General features: G+C 48.2%; 1 protein-coding gene across 3 annotated transcripts in view; it reads left to right on the top strand.

Moving 5' to 3' along the window:
• The window catches only part of CGN (cingulin), a 2,193,661-nt gene that overhangs the window by 286,331 nt on the left and 1,891,771 nt on the right, over positions 1–15,559 (top strand). The window lies entirely within an intron of this gene.

Consider the following 15,559-nt stretch of genomic DNA (forward strand, 5'->3'; position numbering starts at 1 on the left):
AGATCAGGTTATGCTGGGAAAGTACCTTGCAGGAATCCCACTCCCAAAACTTGGAGGAGGGGAAAGTTTGAACCTGGACAGGCCGATTACACACGAAGAAGTCCTGAGCGTGATATCCAGTCTTAAATTGGGTAAGGCACCCGGTGAAGACACATACACGGTGGGATTCTATAAGACCTTTGCCGGACCCCTGGCACGACACCTAGCTGCCCTATTCACCGGCATTATGGCCACAGGGAGGGTTCCCCCTTTGTTGGGGAAGGCGCTGATCACCGTCATCCCAAAGGCAGATAAAGACCCCGCAGACTGTAAATCGTACCAACCCATCGCCTTGCTCAACGTGGACGCAAAACTGTTCACAAGGATACTGGCCCCGAGAATGGAGGGCCTTATGCCAAGACTTTTCCACTCTGACCAAGTGGGGTTCATTCGAGTGAGGCAAGGGGCAGACACCCTCTACCTTATGAGAACGGCAGCGGGTGAAGAGGGAAACCCAGTACTGGTGGCCATCGACGCAGAGAAGGCCTTTGACCGGGTGGACTGGGACTTCCTTAACTGGATACTGAAGAAATTCGGCTTTGGAGAGGGATTCCAACTGGGCATCCAGGCCCTATAGGAGAACCCTTTGTCCAGAGTCAGTCAATGGGCGTTTATCCCTGTCCTTCCCATTAGGGAGGGGTACGAGGCAGAGGTGCCCTTTGTCGGTGCTACTCTTCTCTCTGACCATGGAAATCCTGGCTTAATAGTTGAGGAGGGCTCCACGGGTTGAGGGCATTAAGGTGGGGGATAGGGAATTTAAGCTTGGTCTCTATGCGGATAATGTAATGCTCCATCTGAAGCATCCCGCTCAGTCCTTCCCAGCGGCCTTGGAAGTGATTGGTGAATACAGAAGGTACTCGGGGGTTCAAGGTGAATACGGGCAAGTCGTGGTTTTCCCATTCTCTCCAGACACGGCCAGGAACATAGAGGAGCTGGAGCCCCTGGGACTGCAGATATAGTTAGATGGGCTGAGATATCTGGGGATTAACATAGTCCGCCCAGACCAGGACCTGGGCCAGGCCAACTATCCATCCCCTCTTTGAAACACTATAATCTGGTAACCTAGGGGAAGGTGCCGTTGTCATGGATGGGTCGTTTAAATGCGAGAAAGATGAACCTCCTCCCGAGGGTCCTATACCCATTTTAGATGCTCCCAATTAGTGCACCAGTGGAACACCTGAATGAAGTTAGGTGACCTATTATAAGGTTCCTTTGGCAGGGTCGGCAGCCCAGGGTGGGTTATGACACACTCATTTTGCCCAAGGACAGGAGGTGGGGGGGGGCGGAACAGCTAGATTTGATGGCATATTATAGGGCGGCGCAGCTCAGAGCAACGGTCCCACACCTAAGGGAAGACCCGGACAAACAGTGGGTCTTTTTAGATAATCAACACCTGCTGCCGGCAACAGTAGGAGAGCGGCTCTGGGTCCCGAGGAACAGTCTCCCGAGGCGCATTGGAGAACACCCGATTCTGGGGGTACACTGGGAAGTCATGGCCATGGGGAAAAGGGGGTCTGGGGATCACCACGTGGCCCTCCCCGATGAGCCACATCTGGGCACCACCGGGCAGGGACGAGATACCAGAGGTTGAATGCTACCAGTCATGGTTTGAGGCGGGACTCGCGAGGGTAGGCCAAATGGTTCAAAAGGGGGAATTCATAAGCATCCAAAAGCTTGAGGAAGCACTGGGAATAGGGAATTTGTCGGTCCTCCTGTATATGAGGCTCAAGGGTATATTTATGTCCGACAAGTGCAAGGAGCACATCCAGCGGGAACTCAAACCAGTAGAGAAGGTACTCGATTGTTATGCAGACACAAGAGGCCTCACCTCATGCCTCTATGAGACATTGTTGGAACCTGAGGTGGGGGCCACCAGGGCACTCTGTTCACAGTGGGAAAGGGACCTGGGCATGGAAATGGGGAACAGCCTTTGGCAGCAAATGTGCAGGCAAGTCTTTAAGACCTCCATCTCATGCCAGTACAACTTGCATGCGATAAAATTACTCCACCGATGGCAATATGACCCAGTCCGCCTTTCCAGAATGTTCCCAACAGTGGACCCCCACTGTTGGCATGGGTGTGGGTCCAGGGCGGACTACTGGCACATGTGATGGGACTGCCCCAGGATTCAAATCTTCTGGTCGGGGTTCATGGGTTGGATCAGAGACGCAGGGGGGCGGGGAAACCTACAATTTGGACACCTTGCTCGTATTGTTTGTGCTGGAAAGGCACAAGCAAACCTGGGGGGCGCCTTCATCCTTGGTCCACTTCCTCTTGCTGGCAGCATGGGTTTGCAGGATCGGACACTGGAAAAGGGAACACGTCCCGACCGTGCAGGAATGGTCAGATACAGCCAAAGACACATACCTAATGGAAAGGATTTATGTTGCGCTCCACGGAAGTAGCGCCCATGTGGAAACGGAATGGCTACAATTCCATAATGTGTTCCAGTAAGAGGGGTGGGACAGGCACAAAGGGGTATGGACCAACCCGGTCGATATATATAACGTTTGGGTGAGGAGCGCCATAATACCTATTCCGGCACATATGTCACAGGTATGGCCCACCAGACCTGAGACTTACTTTTGAGAACATGTTTCAACCTTCTAGTAGCGCTAAATTTATCTTCACCTGCATTACGGTGGGGAGGGGGCGGGGATGCATCAGGACATGTTGTCTGTTTTCTATTTGAGAGGGTACCTCCCTCAATTTCTCGTTGAGAAATATTGTGTTCCTGTGAAAATGTAATAAAAAGAAATTTACAAAAAATAAATAATGAAAACATACCTACAGAAGTTTCCATCTGCCAGGTACCGCCAGTGGTATTTAAAATTCAGGTTGAATTGTTAACCCACTTTGGAAAATGTAGGACCTCAATTGAACATTCCAGTAGAACTTCGAAAATGTTGACTGTACAAGTCAGTCTTTAGAGACCCTATATGATTTGGTTATAGAATGCAATGCTCTTATGAAAGGAAGGATACATTCTTTTGAGCCATTTATACACATTCAGAAACCGCTGTTATTAGTGATTCATTATGGAACAGACTGATGACAGGGACGCAGGTCTCTGCTACTGGAATTGTTTTTAGATCCGAAGCAGCAGTCGGTATAACGAGGGAGTGATCTTAAAGGTTTTAATATGAACAGCACTATGCAATATGTGCGACTCATAAGGCAATTGTATCGTTTATCATGTTCTGGTCCCACAGACTTAAGAAAAACATGTAGAAGAGCGTGCTTTTTATGCTGTTGTTTTTGTATACATATTTGTTGGTTGTTATCCTGTTTTGTACATTTGTTTGTATAGATGTTGATGTTGCATATGGTATCTTGTATACCAAAAACTGAACAAAAAAAATGAAATGTACTCGCCTGTTACTGGTTTTGCAGCATATCCTTCATAAATTAATATTCACCACACACCTTCCCTGAGGCATGAATTTGATTTGAATGCAACTCGGGGCTAAACATTTGAATTTACAAGTTACTAGCAAGGAATAACAAAACCGCCAGTGACTAGTGATTTGTGCACATTTAGAGCCCTGCTCTTACTATGTATGAAAAATCAGAAGGGGGAATCCAGGGGCAGGAGCTTAAGTCGGCTTTGGTTGGGGTCTGGTTCTCCAGCATTGGTATCTTCCATAGGTTCATGCACTTGGAATTATTCCCCCTTATCAGGCTGGAAATCCTTGGTATTTAAACGTCCTAAACCAGGAAGTACATTTATTTGTAGACTAACCACATTGTTATATTAATACAGAACTCAACCAAAGCTAACCTAAGTCACCCCCCCCCCCCCCCCTCCCCTCTTATCTTAAATACATAGTTAGAACAGGGCTTAAAATGTGCACTTAACAGTAGCCATTGACTGTTATATAACCTCCTGCTTATAGCTTTCAACCCAACACTAAATTTTCAGAAAGTTTTGAAAGGTTCCATCTGTGGAAGGTGGGGGGGTGGAATATGTTTTGTGAAGAGTTGATAAAATGATCTCTAAGTGAGCTTCCTTTGTAGAGAATATATATATATATATATATATATATATATATATATATATATATATATATAATCTGAATTCAGAAATAACCCTTTGCTGCAGACATTTGGATTTCAGTAGGAATTATATTAATACCAGTCCTTGGAGGCTTCCTTTTTTTATAAAGAAATACGATTTATTTAATGTCAATCAGAGACGCTCTTTTTAACAATATTCTGTAATTCCATAAAATGTACCCTTTTTATTTCCTATGCCTGAAAAAGTGTGCAGGCATAGAATTATCACTTAATCCTCTTGTTTATGCTTTTATTATTATTAGGGTATTTATTGAGCGCAAGCCTAGCTTTGTGTAGCAACAGAGTGCTTTGCAAATCATAGAGGAAAGGACATGGTGAGGGAAGCAGAGATATAAGGTAATAGGGAGCTAACTGGGGAGGGGGCATGCAGGCGAATTGGCAGTAAAGGATCTACAAGCAACCAAGGGAGGTAACATTGTGGAGCAGATTACCCAGTCTCTGGTTGGGTTGGGTTGAGTTGGGTGGGGACTGGGGAGTGGAGGGTGTGTGGTCGTAGGTGTTTAGGATGAGCCATTCCTTGAAGCGGAGGGTATTGAACTCCTACCTGAAATGTAGAAAGGCTGGGGCAAGTCTGGTGTTAACGGGGAGAAGGTTCCAGAGTCTTGGGGCAAAGACAGAGATGGCCTGTTTCTGGTCATTTCCTTCCTGTCCCTGTGGAGTTCAAAATGGGCAACAATGTTCTCAACCTTCCTGAAGCATCTTGCAGCTCCAGGAAGTTCATTTGATTGGATGTGCACAGGCTGACAATTGCCCTAGGCCCTAAGAGCCGCCTATAAGGACCTGGACTTGTGCCTGTCAGGGCTTGTCCGGGTCCTGGAGGGGTCGGAGGGACACCAACCCGCTTCATGCCGTCATCAACCACCTCCCACTGGTGTATTCCCCGGCATTAAAGCTGGTAAGGTACTACTCCCCTCCCTAGTCTCACTCGTTGCCTCTTGTGAGCCGCTTCACAGGACCCCACATCGCATGTCTACCTCGTATGCAGAGTGCTCCCTCCTGATGCGTCGTCTTTTGCTCCTGCGTAGCTCTGCTAATACTTACTTTGCTGCTGGCCTTCTCCAACATCTCTGTCCCTACTCTCGTTCCATCTCCCTACTATCCTCCACTCTTGGTTTAATCCGCCTACCTCATTATTCCTCGCCTCGTTCCCCCATCCTCCACGCCCCTGCATATGGGCCGGATACATCTTTGTTTACTTCCTGCACCGCCGTTGTGTGAGAAACTTTACTTATGGCCTCTATCATCGTTTTCAGTGACTGTCTCCACACAGGCCTTATACCTAAATTGTATCTTGCTACTCTCGCCTTCATTTCACAGTCCCTCTTGCTTTCCTCATATTGGGCCTTCCCTATGACTTGACTGGCCACCCTATACCACATATTGCATGTATGCACTTCTTCAATTACCTTCTTTCTAAATAGTGCGTTTCTACTCACTTGCTAGGAAACTCGAACCTGCCTACTTGCATATTGCGGTTTATAGCTGAAAAGTATGCACCTTCCTCCTATAGGAAAGCCTAACCTGTGTGCTTGTACAATTGCTGCTGGTTATTAGCTTATTGCCCCCCTCCCCTAGCCCTCTCTCCTGTCTCTCTGTTCCTGCTCTTCCTTTAATATTCATGCTCTTCTGCTATTGCTGTAAACCTTGCCTCATCCTTTCACGTCTGGCCTGATTGTTGCATTGCTGTGTGGCTAGCTGGGTCATGCTCTCCAGCTCCACCGCCCCTTCTCCCCACTCTCTTCAATTGTGCTTTCTATCTCCCACCATCTTCTCGAACGGCTTCTCTATCACCTATCCCACCACTCTGTCAAAGAACAGGATGAAAGAATTCAAAAAGGATCTCCTGGTCTCCAACCCTGGCCTTCTTATCGCTGACACCTACGTCAATGCTTCTTCCAGACAGACAGTCACTGACATCGTGTCCATCAGAATGGCACTGTCCTGGCACGGGGCTCTCAACCCAACTTCCTCCTCCCCTCTCCTGCCACCGCTGCCTCCCTCTGGCTCCTCTGACATCTCTGACGGGTGTACCACACTCCTGTACCCCTCCACATAAGACCTTCAAAGGTGGCAACCTGCTCCACTTAGCTACCCTCAACTCTCGCTCCGCTGTGAAACACTCCTCTGACATCTGCCACCTCCTTGAGGACCAAGACCTAGATGTCCTCGCTCTCACTGAGACCTGGTTCACGAATAGCTCTGTCACAAGTGTTGGCCCTCCTCCCTGAGGGTTACAAGATCCTCTCTAAACCAAGGCTGAACTGGCACAGAGGCAGAGTGGCCCCCCTCTTCCCTGAGTGGGTCCTTGCAACTATAATACCCACTCAGTCCTATTCCTCTTTCAAATGCCTTGTCTGCTTGGTGTCTCCCATGGCCTCTCTCTAACTTTGCCCAAAATCTACAGGACGCCTGGCCTGGTCTCCCACTCCTCTCTGAATGGGCTGACCTCTCCTCTTCTCTCCTGACCTGCTCCTCCAAGCTTCTCCTCCTCAGAGACTCCTTTGGTGCACCCTCTGGGTTTTTCTGCAACCTCTCTTGCCTCCGGTCCAGCTCACTCTGCCAGACATACCTTGGATGGTCTCATCTCCTCAGACCTCCCCATTTCCAACCCTCTTGTTAACCCACTCTCCGGGTCTGATCATGCTCTCCTATCCTCTCAACTGGATCTCCTTGGCCCCACGCGCAATCCTCCCCCCCCGCCCACACGCATTGCCAGCCTCCTCCTTCATCCGACCGATGAAGCAAGTGTCTGTGGCTTCATTTGCCTCCACCGCCATTCCCCCTCATACCCCTTCCCCCACCTCTCACTCTGTCACAGCCCTCTCAAACCTTCAACTTTCAATTTCCAGTACCCTGGACATCATTGCCCCTGCCATGAGGATCCGCATGAAGCCTGCCTCCAAGTGTAACTCCTGGTATGACTCCGATCTGGCCGCTCTGAAACAGAAGTGCAGAGTGGCTGAGCGGAAGTGGCAAGCTTCGGGCAAATCCTCTAACACACTGGCCTGTCGCCTTCTCCAAAGGCAATACAGACTTGCAATCTTCTCTAAGAGGAAGGCCAACATCCAAGTCTGCATCTCTGGGGCCTTCGAGAACACAGCTGAAATTTTCAAGATTTGGAAGGAACTCGCCAACCCTACGACAGTCTCCACCTCTCCTCTGTCTTCCTTGGCCCTCTGCACGTCTCTTGCCTCTCACTTCATTTACAAAACTCGGGACATCCTCTCATCACTCACCTCTACTCCATATCCTTCTCCCTCCCCTTCTTTCAGGCCTCCCTCGGACCTCCCCTCCCCTCCCTTCCCTTCCCCCTCTACTCCACGGTTTTTCTCCCATAAAACCTGATGAGGTTTCTAGATAAGTCAGCTCTATGAAAGTTTCATCCAAACGGGTGCTCCCCTGTTCTTACAGAACTATCAAGGACAACATTGTCACCCTTGCTCCAGCCTTGGCCAATTTCTGCTATCACTCCTTTGTCACTGGATCTTCCCCTCACTCCTCAAAAACCTTCTGCCGATCCTTACTGTCTGGCAAATGTCCATCCTATCTCCACTACCCCCTTCTCCTAGAGAAGCTGTCCATCTCCCAGCTTGTCCACCACACTGAATCTGTTAGTTACCTCTATGTCCACCAGTCTGGCTTTAGAGCTGCCATAGGCATGGAAACTGCTACCCTGAACACACGTGAAGACTTGCTCACTAACCTTGATTTCAGCTCTCCTTCTGTTCTCATCCTTCTTGACATTTCCTCTGCCTTTGACACGGTCAATCATGCCACCCTCATAAAACGACTGTGACACCCGAGTCATCACAGACCCGGCTCTAGACTGGTTGACCTCTGTCCTCTCTAACCGACCTTCTCAAGTTCAATTGGGCCCTTTTCTCTCCACCATCTCACTCTCAACCTGCAGTGTCACTCGGGGCTCTGTCCTCTCACCCTGACTTCAATATCTCCCTGACCCCCCTCGCCCATTTGATCTCCACCTTCTCTCCTAACCTTCAGTGTTATGCTGATGACACGCAGCTCTTTCAAGCTTCCCTCCTCTACCCCCACACCCCCTCTCCACTTCTGCCTCTCTCATTCCTGATTGCCTGCCTGCTATTCGGGAATGGTGCACTACTAATGATCTCTGCCTTAATGCCAGTATGACAGATCCTTCTCATCGGGACCCCTCCTCCCACACTCTAGCCACCCTCCTTGGGCCCCTTCCCCTCTTGCAAAGCTAAAAACCTTGGTGTCATCTTCGACTCCTCTCTCCTTCGCTCCTCACATCACGGTCCTTGCCGAGAAGACCTACTTTCAGCTCCACCTCCTCAAAGGCATTCCCCCCCTTTCTCACCTTCCCCCAGAAACTCAATGTCTCCAGAGCTCTGGTTTTCTCCAGGCTGGACTACTGCAACAGCCTCTTTAATATACCCAAATCCTCCCTTCTCCCCCTTCATCTAATCCACAATAGGACTGTGAGACTTATCCTTGGCCTCAAGCACAGGTTCCGCATCTCTCCAAACCTTAAATCTCTCCACTGGCTCCCGGTTGCTGCAAGAATTAAGTTCCAGACCATCACCCACAAGGCTTTCTGGTGCCTGGGACCTTAGTACACCGGACCCCCTCTCCCCAAATAGCTCCCTATTATAGCCCTTTGCTTGTCTATCTCTAACTCTCTGCAAATCAGTTTTTCCAAGCAGAGAGTGGGGGGTAGATCTCTCTCCTCTGTTGGTGCCTTCCTCTGGAATGGCCTCCCTGCCACTCTGACTTGAGCCGCATCTTCTTAAATTCTGGAAGCTTCTCAAGACCTTCCTTTTCTCTGCTTCCTTCCCTCTCCCCCTTCCATGCTAAAGTCCCCTTCTGCCTGTGACTGGTGGTCTGGTTCCCTCAGTCATATAGGGCACCAGACACCCCTGTGCCCAGTCTACAACTGCACCACTTTTCGTCCCCTGCCCCCCCCAACCCCTGCCCACCCACTGACCTAATCTACACTTGCCCTCACAGGCCCCTCCACACATGCCTGGCTGGCCTGCACTCATTGGTGCTATTCCAGCCCTTTTAAACTTGCACTTAGTTGTGGACCCACTTCACTTCTGCTTTCCCCTGGCACTGACCAGCTGGCTTCCCCAGCCACTCTCCTTCTCAGGGTCCTTTCTGCCCAGTTCCTGCATTTCTCCACCTCCCCTCACCCATGCACTTCCTGCTTGTACATTCTGAATAACGCAAAGCCTATTCGGATCGCTACTTACTCCTACCTGTCCCCGTCCACCCTCCTCACCCCCCCCCCTCCCTTGCTGCGCCTCGAAACACTTTTGTATAGGCACATTACAAATGACCAATAAATGCATAAATATGCCCTTGCTTCTGGTGGATTTTTCTAGGGAGATGCTTAGTTTCTCAGTGAGGTCACCTAGGTCTGAGCTTCATTACCAAGGTCTTTGAATTTACTGTGTTGGATCAATACATGTTTGCCCCAAGCGTTGCTAAGGAGAAGCTTGTAAGTGGAGTATTTGTGTTCCAAATGTAATGTACAACAATTAACAGAATTTGCATACAACTATTTTTTTTACATCCATATTTTTATGGCAGAAGCTTCTTGGAGCAAGCACACATCCTATATGCTTCATAGAGGTGCCGCTTGTTGTGCTTATCGCCCCACAGCAGCTTGAGGCTTGGAGCTGTCACTGGAATGTCATCAAGCTCTTCTCGTTGCCTGGTTCGGTGTCTCTTTATGGCCTAGTGAACTGGGGGAGAAACATGGTTTTTGTGAAATCCTGAATGAGACCCATAGGAGCTGACAGTTGGAAAGAGTGGATTGGTGAAAACCTCCTCAGCAATTGATTTATCGCATAATGTATGGCTGAGCTGCTTCTGGTGCTGTCTGCCTCATTCCACTCCAAACTGTCTCTAATAAGTCCTATCACTGATTGCTTTTACTACACTTAAAATATTAGTCCTCCATTTCTTAATCTCATCTTGACCTATTTTCTGCTACCTTCCCTACTAACCCCCATCACCGCTGTAATCTTCCCCACTTCTAATCGGACTTCTTTCAGTCTCCTTACCTGCAGTCTGGACGACGAGAGAAAGAACGCCAACCTAGTACTGCCGCCCTTGTGGAGCCTCTTTAAATCGTCGGCCCTTATCCCGATCCACAACATCATTGAAGTCTCCTCCCACAATGGTAACTTCTGCTCCCTCAGTCACCAGCAAGGCCTGTGTGTCCGCTAAAAGTTGGGCCTCAAGTGCCGGTGGTGTGCAGACACTGACTATTAGAACGGATTCCCCCCAAAGTTCCTCGCCAATCCCAGGATATCCCCCCCCCTATCGTCCCTTGTTACCCTGGTAAACTGAAAGGGCAGGGATGTGTGTATTAATATTGCAACTCCCCTGATCCTCTGTGGTAGCCTGCATGTTCCACCACATTGAACTGCCCTCTCCCCAAGAAACAGCACATCGAGCCTGATAGGTGGGTCTCCTGTAGTAGGATTATCTCTACCTTATTGTCCTTAGTATAACGCATAACCAAACCCCTTTTTATTTAACATACCATTCACATTCCTTGTCAGGCAATTTACTGTCTTATGTCCCATATCCCCTATTCCTTTTATTATCCTTCCCCCCCCTCCTCCTTTTTGCCGCTGGTTGGTGGTTTCCCTCCCACATTGTGGATTTCAAACCATAAATCTGCCCCCCCCACAACTCCCTTCCCCTCCCCCCTAAACAAAACAGTTCCCCCAACCCTCCCCATACTTCCAACTCGGAAGCATCTGTCGCCCCATAACTAATAATCCACCCTTCTCCTAGACTTTGGAGAGGGGCTCTGTGTGGGCGGGCCACGCAAAGTTGTCGCTCCGCCCCTACTCCCATTGCTGGGCTGCCATCAGTCTAGTTACTTGTATAGTTTAGTCCTGGACCTCTGTATATTTGCCCCATACCTGCCATTCGACCCATTAGTACCTGAGCCTCTGTAGGCCATCATCTGCTATTTAACTTAGTGATCGTCTTGATCAGGGTCGCTCTCAGGCCGAGTCTTTTTTTTGCCAAGAGTCTTCTGCTGTGGTCTGTCGGCTAGGTATTTCGGTTGTGATTCGGCCCAGTCCCATGCTTCTGGGGGCTTGTTGAAAAAGCAGACTCCCTTAGGTCCACAGACTCGCACTGTGGCCGGGTACATCATTAAATATATTCTCCCTTCCTCCACAAGATTCCTTTTTGCAGCCTCGAATATGTCTGACCTTCTGGACCGCTCTGGGGACGTCAGGATGGATTACTATTGCTATTTCATTGTGTGTCGGGGCCCCTTCCTCCTTGCCATTTGGAGAGCAGAGTTCTTGTCCCTATGATTTAGCAGTCTGACAATAACTTGTCTTGGCGGGTGGTGGTTCTCTTCCTGGCACTCTGCGGGACAGCTCCACTGAGAAGAACCATGACAGTCCTTGATGACCCATCCAATCAAGGAACCATTTCATGGAGGGGCCCTCTGTTTTTCCAGCAGCCCGCTCATTTGTACTTTGTTTTCAACGTGAGTGTTCCTCCGCTTCCTCCATCCTACTCTCCAGCACCTCTGTTCTTTTGAGCATGAATTGGGTGTCTCGCTGTAGCAGTGTCAGGGCATCCTCCACTTCTGATTTGCGGCACTTGGCTTCCTGAACACTGGTAGACCTGTTCTTTAGATCTTGTCTCAGGAGTTCCACATCCAGTCCCACCAAGTCTATTCTTTGTTCTTGCGTCTTCGAGTCTTTGATCACCAGTATGATTTCTTGTGTTGCTGTCATTGTTCCTTCTTTGTTACCCATTTCACCGCCCGGGTCAGGTTGTCCTGCTTCTATGGAGTTGTGCAACATGTCTTGCCCTCTTCAACCTTGTGAAATCAGGTTATTTTTCGCTTCGCGGCACTGAGGATAATGTCAACCGGCCCCTCTTGTTGCCTGGGGGCATCAGGGCTTCCCTCTCCCTCTCTACCCCCCCCCCCCCCCTTCCTCTATTAGTCCTCCCTGACCGTGTCTGGTTGTTGTCTCTTGTGCTATGCCCGCAAATGTGGGTGGCAAGTCTTTGCAGGTCTTGTCTGCTAATGTTAATTCCTGGATGATTTAGCTGGAGTGCATGAGGAGTGAATGGCTATCCCAGCTTTTGTCATGCATTTGTATCGCCTTCCCCTCCCCTCCTGGTGATTTCACACGGGTCTTCAGGGTCCGCTGTAAGGTCTAGTGTGCACTGCGGGCAGTAATGGATTGGGGGCGGGGTTCAGCTCCTCTGGTAGTGTTTGTGTCTTGTGCCAGGGTGCTCCTCACTTTTGTCTTGGGTTCACCGTGCTGCCCGGCCACTTCTCTCAGCCCCTCAAATTGCCACCAGCTGTGCTCCTCACCTTCCTACACCAGTGGTAGCGAACTGGGGTGTCCACTCTTGCTGCAAGTTAGTGGCCCTGCAGTGTGGTTTCTGGGCAGAGTGACGTAGAACCTTAGTAAGGCTGAAAGCCGCTGTATAGTCTTGTGCTCATTATGCTCTCTTTATCGTATCCTCTATATCCGGGGTCTGCGGTTCAGTGGACTATTGCATCCACTACAAGGGCCTGTGTTTGACCTCTGGCAAAATCAGATTCTGAACGAGAGCAGAAAAATTCTAGATTGTCAAACGGCCCTATGAGTGTCAAATCCAAGTATGTCCAATTGAGCGATGAGTAATCAACCATGAGGTAACTCAACCAGACCCGCAGTTATTAAACAGATTCTCCAATCTAACAAATCTAGGATGAGGGCCAGCTTAGCTTGCCCTTTTCAGGAATTGGAGGGGGTCGATGAGCATGAATAATTTTCAGACCAAAGTATTACTGAAAAACCAAAAATGTATCGCGGGGGAAGAAGCACCTCATCTTAGAAGCTATGTTTCCATTTGCAGTTCCAATCATTCTGAATAGAAGAACCATCCTAACTGTTTAATGGCATCTCAAATCTCTACTGATATTGCTTTGGTCGATCTTTTGATACTAAAAAGGCCACGTGGTCGCAATTACTGTCCCTTCGAACTGCTAGAGAAGTGATTCCCTCTGCATTGGATGACTTAAAAATCTACTGGTTGTAAACGATCAATCAGATTTTCCCCATGGAGTTCCCTTGAATGATCATCGCCCTCTGATTGTATCATGTGCTGCAGGTCAAAAAGTGGTGAGAACGGTCTTTCTATTCTCCCACAACAGCTGGTATCTCTAATATAGAAGACTGGACCTGGTTGACCAGGTCCCTTGTGAAACTGGCAGCCACAGAGACCTGGGTTTTAGCATTTGCACTTGGAATACCCGAGGGTTTACACATGTGATCAGGCACCGCAGAATCTCTGCCAATTTAAGAATGAATGAAATAGTTGTACTTCAAGTTACTTTTCTATTGGAGCAATCTATTTGGGATGGATGCTACATTTCTGTTCAAAATGCCATCGGAGGTGACGCTGGTAGGCCAAAAGGTGGATTGATCATAGCGGCCAAGACCTCGGGCTCTGTAAGTTAGTACTTGGGATAATCCGTTCCAGGCTATTTTGGCGGTGCACATCATCCTCTGTAAATGTAAGTCTAGAATACTAGTGATTTAACATATATTGCAATTATCTAGAGGTCTCCTGTGAAATGTTACAAGAAACATTGGCAGAAATCCTGTTGTCATGATTTGGAAAAGGGGTCTCTAGGGAGGTTATTATTGCTGAGGACTTTAATGTGGATTGTGCGGGGAATCTAGGAAAGCTTGATACGGTTGATGTTAGGGGAACATTCGCTCAGGGCTCAGTGACCTGGTCCTTATAGACAACCTGTACTGGTGTAGATGGGCAACATTCTTTAAAGAGTGGAATCTATTAGTTGTACATGATTTTATTGATCTTCCGGAAGACCAATTGTTTACATGGCATTCAGAATCTCTGATCGATTTTATCGTAACTACAGAATTTCTTTCGCATAACCTAGCCCATTTTACTATTGCCATTGGTTATCCTAGCAATCGTCACCAAGTCATCGCAAATGTTATGGGTTTTTAAGCAACGCTCTTCATGTCTGGGCATAAAAAAACGTTTTGGTCACTCGAGGGAAGAAGAGATTAACCTAGTATTCTAACACTATTAGCAGATTTAATGTATGCATTTGTGAAGTGATTTTGACCTGGAATGATAGTGGATTTAGAATTTTGCACACCATCAGCTTCTTTATTTTTTTTGTTTCGATTGATTTTTTAAAAAAAAATTTATTAAGAATAATCACATTTTTAATGAACTTGTAAATAATCACTTGAGTAACAGGCACTGGCACTTTATCAATGAGAGATTCAGTTCTCTAAACAGCTTTTGAGGAAGACTACAAGACAGGCGAAGCGGATCTCCTGGACTGACCAGGACAAAAGGGCAGTTATCAAAAAGAAAAGCAAATTTACAAAAATATAGTGAAGTCTCTGCATTGCCTTCTTCATCAGACAGAAGGCGAAATTATCCTGACTAGCATTGTAACCAAATCTAATCTAAATTATTGAAGATAGTTCATAGAAAGAGGGTGATTTTGAATCCTAAATGGTGTCGGAAGCGGCTGCATTTCTCTCAACCATGTAGTGATTACACATTGATTGTGGGGAGCAGAGAGCAGTGCGGCTTGATGCAGAGAGTGACTTTCCTCTAACCCTGTGGTTTGATGAGGCTGACTGCAGGTTTGTGAGCCAGTGAGTCAGGGGTCGCTGTGACTTCGATCCCTGAATCACGAGACGTGGAGCTACGAACAGTGTCCTCCATGCCTGTGTGTTTAAGAACCCTCAGGGCAGCACACAAAGCAAGCGAGAAGCTTGAGTGAAAGTTAGAGCCTGCTCATGACCACGGTGGTATGCAGGGAGACATAAACTAACACCCAGTTAGTCTCCACCCAAGTTTGCTACCTAGGGCCGGGTGGACTGACTTGGACTGTTATCAGCAGATTATTACTTATTACAGTAATAATCAGTAGTGTGCCATATTCCAGTATCCAAAGTGTGCACAATAGTGACATCTGTGCCCAAACCTCCTTGCTCAACCGCAGCATAAGTAAAACTGTATTGGAATGAAAACTAAGAGTTTGCACCGTGAGGGCCTTTGGATTGAAACCATAAAGATGGAGAAACGAGCCCGGAGCCCTCTGAACCCACATAAAGGCCCTAAACATGTGCCAAATTCTAAGAAGGGCAAAAAAGAATTGCTGATGAGCATTGGTTTTCAACGCAGCCTATGATCACCAGCTTTTTCCCTGCAGCAAGTCAGTTTTGGGCACCACTCGTAACAGAGGCCACTGCCCTCCGACCCTGACAAGGGCACACAGAATAATGACAGCGGCACAAACGGTCAGCAGGAGCCAATGCCAAGTGCCAGTTTAATAAATACCACCATCACTGTTCTGGCAGAAGAGTCTGACAGACAAATGCGGGGCTCCCCGCAATCACTCGATAACTATGGCTTACTGTTG

Source organism: Ambystoma mexicanum, chromosome 1p, assembly GCF_040938575.1.
Source record: "Ambystoma mexicanum isolate Mex_15411 chromosome 1p, UKY_AmexF1_1, whole genome shotgun sequence".
Lineage (NCBI taxonomy): Eukaryota > Metazoa > Chordata > Amphibia > Caudata > Ambystomatidae > Ambystoma > Ambystoma mexicanum.